This window comes from Neomonachus schauinslandi, chromosome 14 (genome assembly GCF_002201575.2).
Source record: "Neomonachus schauinslandi chromosome 14, ASM220157v2, whole genome shotgun sequence".
Lineage (NCBI taxonomy): Eukaryota > Metazoa > Chordata > Mammalia > Carnivora > Phocidae > Neomonachus > Neomonachus schauinslandi.
The window spans coordinates 50425506-50433459 of record NC_058416.1 but is presented as its reverse complement, the minus strand read 5'-3'; the positions used below and the strand labels follow the sequence as shown (position 1 = coordinate 50433459).

General features: G+C 39.6%; 1 non-coding gene across 1 annotated transcript; it reads left to right on the top strand.

Moving 5' to 3' along the window:
* Window positions 1–4424: 4424 nt before the first annotated feature.
* Window positions 4425–4531, top strand: LOC123326645. Its single transcript, XR_006541220.1, has one exon. It is a non-coding gene; the product is annotated as a U6 spliceosomal RNA (small nuclear RNA).
* Window positions 4532–7954: the final 3423 nt, after the last annotated feature.

Genomic DNA, 7954 nt, shown 5'->3' with positions numbered 1-7954 from the left:
ACCTTTCAGCATTTAAATGGCTCCAACTATTAAAATCCAAAGAGACTCACTTAGGCCTTGCTGCACACACACCATGCTCTACACACTGCTTTACACACACCACATCCCCAAGCCTTGGCACTTGTCAATGACTGCCTGGAATAGCCACCCCTACCCCTCCAGCTTCATCCCTCCTCCCTATTCCCACAGTAAGGTTTTTATCTATACCTCTCTTATTATATTTCTCTTCCTGCGTGACAATTATTTGCATTTCCATCTTCCTCCCAGAATAATGTGAGCTCCTTGAGGGTAATTTCTCTGCCTTCTGGCCCTAGTACCTAGCTCATATAGTAAATGAGAGGTTTTTGAATGAATGTAGATAATGTATTATTCAAATCGTTGACTCCTCCCTTTGGAGGCAAAAAAACTTCTTACACTTCCCAATTGTCTCCCCAGTTCCACATCTAATTGCTGGAGGCCTTTACCTTTGTCATAATTTAAAGGTAAAAATCAACTTGGTAGTATCTACCATGAATTGCAAAACAACCAAACCAAGCCCAAACGATTTAAAACGATGTCCCAAAATAGAACCTAAAACAGAGAGCTATATTAAGTGAACTAATTAAATAAGGAAAATGAGAATCTTGCTATTGCATTACAAGTTCCTAGTTTTACCTAAATGAATGATAAAAGAAAGTGTGGAAGAGCAAAATGACTTCACAGTAAAACTCTAAGCCCCAGAAGATCCTAGCCTTCCTTCTATTCTAAACTTAGCTCAGCCACTGGCCCACCATGTGAATGAGTCACTGTTCTTCCTTGACTTAAATCATCCCTCTTATAAAACTTGTTAAAGAAAGACGTCACTGCAAATTAGATGTTGTAGCTAAGTTTAGCCACCCTTAGGACATAAATATTATAACTTATGTGAGTTCAATCATTTTTGTTTCATGACTTATATTTGGGCATGTGCTTAAATATATGTTTTTATACATGCTGTAGCTAAAGATACACCTTATGCATAGACATAGCTTTTATATCTATATATATAATATTAATACAATATATATGCAAATATCCACAGAAAGCACCTTGCACAGAAACATCCTTGAGCTATTTTAAGAGGAAGCATTATTTCACTGACAAGTGTTCAGAATTTAGCTCTCTGACTTGCCCCCAGCCTAACCTCTGAATTGACTATTCTCAGAGAGGCTATGTGAGTAAGTATGCATGTTAGGGAGGGAGACCCTGTCCCTGGCTCCTCAGATAATGCCATTCATAGTGTAACTTGAATGGGGTCCCTCTACCAGAAATACACCCCTACAGGCTTGTCAGAAGGCTGAGATTCCAGTTATCACCAGCATGACCTTCATTCTTTAATGGGCCTTCTTAAAGACGCAGGTGTTTTCATGGATTAGGACAACGTGTTATCTCATAAAGGATGCACATTTAAAATCTGAGTGACTGGAGAAGTTAATCTGACCAACCCACTACCACCCACTGTTGCCATCTCGTCGAGATTAGGATTCTGAAAGAATGAGGAAAAGGAAAGCTGCATATGGAGACTTGAGAAGCCCCAAATATTACTTGGGAGGGGGAAGACAGAAACCTGAATAGTCCAGCAGCTACATGAGGGTCCAGCATGAAGGAGCAGGTAGCAGAGAAGAGGTACAGGGACACCAGAAATCAGGTGAGTATCAGCAAAAAGCTAACCCTGACCAGTGGTCAAGGCTGACTGCTGCATGAGAATCTGTAATTTACAGAGAACTTTCTCATGGCATGTGAATCTCATAAAATCCCAGTGAAGTAGGTATTGTTATGTTCATCCTCATTTTATAGAGGAAGAACATGAGATTCAGTAACTGAGTCACTCACCCACAGTCACTCAACTAGGAAATGGCAGAACCAGGCTGCAAACCATGGTCTTCAAAATCCATCCAGTCTTCTTGTTACATCTTTCTGCCTACGTGTGTCAGGCCAAGCAGTGGGGGATTCTGTCCCCTCCAACATGCACAGATGTGGTTATACTGCATTACTTGGTTTCCACTTACTATGGTCAGAACTGGCCCGAGCCCCCTAGCAATAGTCCACAGGCTGCTGTAATATATCAGGGAAGCCAGTGTCCCTGCAAACATAAGGCAAATGGCTAAAGGAGAAACTTAAAAGGGAGGCAAATATTAAGACAGTTATGTAAGGAAGGTATCCCAACCCCCCTAAATCCAAGAGAGAATGTTGCTAACATCATCTTGTGGGGTCAAAGGAAGATCTGAGACCAGGGAATACAGATTCTGGGAGAAGCCTCCACTATCTAACCCATGTGATCATCTAGCCTGTCCATGAACAGGAAAAAAGAAGCATTCTTCAGTTTTCTTAGGAAACTCATTCCCTTGTTCAGTCATCTTTCCTTTTAAAAAGGCGTTCTTTTGTATCTAATTTAAATGTTATCCACCAGCTTTCTTAGGTCTGCTCAAGAAGAGATAATCAGTGCCATTTAAATATATATTTAATACTTCAAAGCTTACTAAGAATCCTTTCACTATTTCCTCTCCAGTAAAACAGCCACAACTCCTTTGATAGCTCTTTGTAAAGCATAAGTCCTATTTTTCATGCCTTTAATCAACTCCATTGCTCATCTGTGGTCCCTTTCCAATTTTATCACACACACCTTAAGATGTGAAGACCAAAACACAGTACCCTGCAGGCAATACTCTAAGGAATAGACCGATAAAAGGCTGGTTTCCTAGCTCCCGAAAGATCACAGAATAAGAGCCAGTGTCATGTTCATGCCCAAATATCACATAAATAACAGAACTGCCTTGCTGATTCATTGAACATGCATTCCACTTGCTGCCACTCCCCTGGGACCATGCCCTCCCTCCTCAGCTGTATCCCAGTGCTCCATGTTGAGTACTCCTGCACATAATTCTATCCTGACCCTTCCTGAGCAGCACTGGTAGAGAGGCGAGAGCCACAGCAGCTCACAAGTTTAAAATATGGTAATAGAAGCCACTCCTCATTATCACAGATGACTGGAAAGTCACAGAATTTTAGAACAAAAGGAATGTTCAGCACCACACAATAAAGAAAGAATTCATAGTATATGTAGGTGCTCAGTGAAGCTTCTACAGGTACAAATAGCCTAACAGCATTTGTAGGTGATTTACACACTTAAGTCTGTCTATATAAAAGGAAGCATTACCCTCATTCACCAGCTCACAGGTTTGATCAGCAAAGTGACCAAAACTGAGAAAGCCAGAAGTACCCAGAGCTTGTTAGAAGATCTATCACGGTTGGACTAGCATTCACTTAGCCAGTTTTCTCTCTTGTTTTCCCTTTCCACTTGCATATTTAACCAAGCTATTTGTTCCTCACAAAGGGGAACTGCTGCAACCTGAACTTTCCCATTTTTCTCCCTGAAGCAAAACAAAATTGTGTGAGTAAAAGACCCAGAAACATTCTAATCAGGAATCTCATCAACAACTAAGATTCAGGCAAACAAGAGAACAGATTCCAGAGTCAGCAAAGAGCCTACTGATGCTGTTAGAGGCATTGCTAGCGCATGTAATTCAAGCTTTAACTTTTAATAGAGACGTACTCATAGCTGAATGCCCCAGGCCTCTCTGCCTGGAGGAGCTGAGGCCCTATGGCAAATATTTATTCAGTCTCACAGCATCCTTTTCAGAGTGGTATCTTTCTACTCTATTGATGGGATGCAACCCTATAGAGGCTGCTGAGGTAGCACCAATGTGCCCCTTACTCTCACAGAGCATACAGCATGGGGCCTGGACCATTTCACATTCTCCCAGAATGAGTCCAGTTCTCGGGAATGCCTGCATTGATGCCTGCATTGCCAGCTGGGTAACGTAAGGTGGTCATTTCAATAGAGAGTAGACTGCAAAACCAGTAAAATTATTCTATGCTATTCCTTTTAATAGGTGAACTCTATTTCCAAAAGAATGCACTGTTATTTATTAGTGATATTCAGACCAATTAAAACACAATGAAGATAAGGGGTGTTTGCACTCCTCTGTTCAATGCAACATGATTCAAAATAGCCTAGAAGTGGAAACAACCTAAATGTCCACTGATGGATAAACAAATAAAGAAAATGGGGTACATACACACACACTGGACTATTATTCAGTCATAAAAAAGAAGGAAACCCTATCATATGCTACCTGTATGAAACTTGAGGACATTCTACTAATCGAATAAGCCAGTCAAGGAAGGATAAATACTGCATGATTCCACTTATCTGAGGTATCTAAAGTAGTCAAACTCACCAAATCAAAGAGTAGAATGGTGGTTACCCTGGGGCTGGTGCAAGGGGCAAATGGGGAATCACTGTTCAATGGGTATAGAGTTTCAGACATGCAAAGTGAAAAGGTTCTAGAGATCTGCTGTACAATTTTGTGTTTATAGTAAGCAATTAAAAATTTAAGAGGGTAGTGCTCGCTTCGGCAGCACATATACCAAAATTGGAACAATACAGAGAAGATTAGCATGGCCCATGTGCAAGGATGACATGCAAATTCGTGAAGCAGTCCATATTAAAAAAATAAAATTAAGAGGGAAGATCCCATACGTTTTTTACCACAATAAAAAAAAAATCTATTCCCCTCTACTTCACTGTAAATGACAAACTGAACTGACAATAAAATTATATGCATATCAAAATAACACACATACACACAATAAGAATAGAGCATTTAAGAACAAATAAAGACAGGGTTCTGGGGTAGGCTCTAGTGATGCCTAATGTACTCAGCCTGCCTAGATCTAGAACCAGGGCCACCTTTATGACCTTACAACCTATACAGTCACATTGGACCCTGAGCTCAGAACAGACCTGCGCTTGGTTTAATACTCTGCTGTTGTTGCCTAGAAATTCTTAAGGATTTTTTTTAGAAAGGGCTCCACATTTTCATTTTGTCTAGGTCCCACATAATATGTAGATGGTCCTGCTCAGAACTGATTGTGTCTGTTCAGACTGGTCATCCTCACATACTTCATTCCATTTGCCTGGAAACTGGTGATGTCTGGTCATTATTACATAATCTGTGCACAACGGTCAAAGGGTTATAAAATAAGAAAATACATTAGGATATTGGACACAGGTAGCTTGCTTGCTAAAGATAATTTCTGTAACCATATAAGTAATTAAGCTGGGGTATGGAGTATTTTAGTTGGGAGTCAAAGAGATTTGGAAATCTATGACTTTGGTCTTCCCTCTGCCTAACAAGACCTACCCCTGAGCAGGCAACTGACCAAGGCTACCCTCCCAAGCACATCCCCAAGGAACTGGAAGGCCTGGAGAATCATGCTCATCAAATCTCCTCCAGCCTGATATTTTCTGATATCCTTTGCTAAAAATAGATCCTTTCTGCTTATCACAGTAATGATAGAATATGGTAGGTGTCCAAGTGCTCATTTTCACCAAGTCTCCAGCCCAGTTCTCTGAAGGATTTTTCAGGGTCATCTAAAGGAACCAGAAAGAATAGATATTTTCAGAGACTTGAGTTGAATATTCTTGCAACAGTTGGGTGATCAAGTTGCCTACAGTTTTTAGATCACTTGAATGAAAAGCAAAACTAAGCCTAAAGTCTAAATGACTCTAGTCTACACAGAGATAATTTGTTTAGAATGACTACAAATTAGTTATCTCAAGGTATAATCAGACAAACCCTTACTTCATAAATTTGTTTATTTTTTCCCTTCTATGGTAGGATGCCCGTCACAGTAACGTCATGGACTCCATTAAAATGGATTTGTTAACTTTAAACTGTTTTTAAAAAAAGGCACTCTCCCTTACCACATCTCAAACAAAGATCCTTGTAAGAAAAGCAGGACCCCTCCCCATTACCAGTAATAATAGAGAGAAACATGTACTGATTAGATTTATGGGAATCTAGAAGCCTTGCTTTGGCAGTTTCAATATCTTTTTCAACAGCCTTTCTACTAGGATGTCTAGCAATCTGCAAATTGAACTCATTCACATTTTTGTTTCTTCTCCTTCCCTCTCTCTAATTGAAGCGCAATAAATAATCTCATGTTCAGAACATAGAATCTGCAAATGGGATTACCAGCTCCTTCCATAATTATGAAAGTTATATGAGCAAGATGTGCCCCTTGCAAAATCACAATCCCAAGATAGCTTCCATCTAATTAATGCTAAAAGCATCCTTTATTTCCCCAGCTCACTGTAGGACCAAGCATCTCGTTTCCACAGGCAAGAAAGTATATGACAGTAAAGAAGTGAGACTGCCTTCCTCTGATGATCCCTTTTTACACTCAAAGTGAGATAGCCAGAAGAGATCTTAGCAGGGGATCATCCAAGAACTTCTGCATCTACAGGCCAGATGGAAAATTCCCAACCACTTAAGAAAGTCTCATGTCTATTGTTTGAATGCTTTTTTTTTTTCCCATTTCCCATCAAAGCTTACATTTTAGAGACACACAAGTCAATGCACAAGGTCAAATATACTTGGGGCCTTTGAGCAACTACAAAGAACTGGACTCTAAATTGGAGGCCTATGTTTTCCTAGAAAACAAGTTCACAGTCATTTAACCAATCTACAACTTTTAGTGAGCACCTACTATGTGCAAGTTCTGTGTTACTGTTCCCATCTGTCGCCTGAGAGTATAAGATTTATCACATACTTGGATCAGAAGACAAGAAAACAGAGGAAAACAGACCTACAGAACTCAGACAACCTCAGGACAGAGACACTTTGGGAATTCAAAGGAGTAAGCTTTGACTCTTCGTTCATTTGGGTAGCATTTGTTGCTACCCAAATCCTTCCTAATATCTAACCAAAATCCTTCATGTTATAACTTATTTTTTCCTGTTGTCTATATGGAAAATAATTGTTCACCAACTTCCACGGGATTAATTCCAAGTCAACAAATAGTGATTAAAACTACATTATGTGCCAGAAACTACAAGCCCTAAGGATTGGAAGTTGAATAATTATGGTCCTTGGGTTCTCAACCTATCAGCAAAAGACATGTGTGCAATTAAATACTAAACTAGTAGTATGACAAAATGCAGCAGGAAAACAGAGAAAGGAGCTGGTCCTTCCTTGAAAGATCAGTAGCATTTCACCATGAAAAAAAAAAAAAAAGAATAGAAGAGCATTCCAAGGAGAAGGAGCCATAAATAGAAGGTGATAGATGAGAAGAGAAAGGTATATTGGGGGGGAAGTTTTTAAAGACATTTCCAAAGTCTTTGGACTCCAACCAATAGGTTACAGGAAGTCATAAAAATTTTTTTAAGCCAGCATAGGGAAGTATCATGACCAGGGTCTTGTTTTAGACAGATCATTTTGGAGGCAGAGAAGAATGACTAGGAGGAGTAATTAGAGCCAAAATGTTAGGAGGCTATTGCAAAAACAGCAAAAGATTGTGTGAATATGGAGCTTTGCAGAAAACAGGATTGGAAAATTCATAAGACTTAGAGGCCAATTAAATGAATGAGTGAAGAGGAGGAAAGGGAAGAATACTCTGAGGTATTTAGATTGGGTAGCATGGTGGATAACAATGCCAGAAACAGAGAGGAGGAATAAATGTGGATAATGATTTCATTGGGAATATACTGAGCTTAAGGTACCCATTGGACATCGAATGAATATGTCAGTTGGACGTTTGAGTTCACTCACAAGAGCTGTGGAATTGAGAGCCTTCAAACCATCACAGATAAGCTCATCCAAGGTAAAAGTATATTTTACCTATACTATAGGTAAAAAGTATAAAATACAGGAAAAAGGAGGAAGAACAGAACTTGAGGCCATCCACATTTAAGAAGGAAGAAGAGGCAACATAAAAAGACTGGGAAAAGAAGCAGAAAGGTATGGGAGCAGGAGGGAAAACCGGTAGATTCAAGTGAAAAGAAAGTTTAATGAATGAAGGAGATGCTAGATAACATAGAATGGGGACTGCAGAGGTATTTCAGAAAATATGGGACAATTTGATACAAAGA